We start from the raw sequence: 1,579 nt of genomic DNA, 5'->3' as shown, positions 1-1,579 counted from the left end.
AGATTAATTGAAGGAGTAAAGAGGGTAAGGACCATAGAGATTGGACATTGTATAATTCAATGCTATATCCCTAAGAACTGACCATCTAGTTTTCTTATGTCTCTAAAATGCTAGATAGTATAAGTTCATAATCGTCCATGCTATTATATGTATGTTATTTACATGTTAGATGAATGATAAAATACATATAATTATTACGATTGTGCTACATATATATAATAATTTATATATACATAATGTGGTGAGATATGATTATGTTAGAATTTCTTCAATTAAATAAAAATAAATTCTCACACTTTTTTGACACTTCATCCGCATGTAAGTCATTATTTTACTCTATTATGTAAAAGTAAAATCATTCAAATTATTATCATGGGACCTTTACATGATAAAGCTTCTCACTAAAATATTAAATCAGAAGTATTATTCGCATTTCATTATTATAGTGAAAAATAAGAGTTTTAAATTAATCTCAGATTGTTGAGTACACTCAAGACTATTCCATTAAAGATATGTTTAACATAATAAAATATTACATATTTTTTAATGATAGGTTTGAAACTAAAATTTATCTTTTATTGAGTATATTCAGGAAGACAAATTTTAAAAACATATTAAACTAATACATAAAATATGTGAAAATAAAGAGTTTATTAGCTTAATGATCTAGGACTTGTATAGAGATATAATTGATAATAGTATTTACTCAAATATTTTTTTAAACCTTGTTGAGTATACTCAAAGTTTTAATACTACAAATGAAATCCTAGCTTGTTGGGAATCAAGCAAGTATTTCATAAATTTATGTGAGAGGTTCATAAATTCGAGTTAAACATTGAGTATAATTGATTTAATAAATGAGCCTATCGTTTATTAAATTAATTGATGCAATTTTCTATGCATATTAATCTTTTTTAATTTTCGTCATTTATTTTTTTGATCATAAATAATCAGACAAATTTGAGAGGCATATTAGATGCCAACAAATTGATCGAGTTAAATTTTCTCGATTGAAACTGCAATTTGAGAATTGTTCTTAAGTATGAGAAAGTTAGTTGTCCTTAAGTAGCCATTTTTCAGAGACACCTAGTGATGACTTGATTAAGGAAGAGGTGGCTGCTATAATAAACACAATGATGACAACAATATTGCAACGTATGTGATAACTGCAACTATGTCACATAAGTTACAAAAGCAACTTGAGAGTGTAGATGTTAACACATAATTCTTCATTACAAAGAGTTGTATGATAGTAATCATGTGTGAAAGGATATGAGACTTCCAAACAACTATACCAATGCAAAGTGACAAAAGAATCTTCAGTCAATCCTCATGTATTGAAGATGATTGACATGAGAAGTGTTTCAATTGAGTTCAATCATTAACTATGAACTAAGTATTGACTTAGCTCTGCAATATCTGTCATAGAGTTATTCATACTAATTATGAATTATTATATGAATAAACTCGAATGCATACTCGTTAAGTTGCTTAACATACTTAGGACTATTAAGCCCTTCATCAAAGTTGGTAGTAGGCAAACCATTGATTCCTCTAAGAGTGTTAAGAGGAAATCTAA

Source organism: Olea europaea, chromosome 13 (assembly GCF_002742605.1).
Source record: "Olea europaea var. sylvestris chromosome 13, O_europaea_v1, whole genome shotgun sequence".
In the NCBI taxonomy this organism is placed as follows: domain Eukaryota; kingdom Viridiplantae; phylum Streptophyta; class Magnoliopsida; order Lamiales; family Oleaceae; genus Olea; species Olea europaea.
This window is presented reverse-complemented; position numbering follows the sequence as displayed.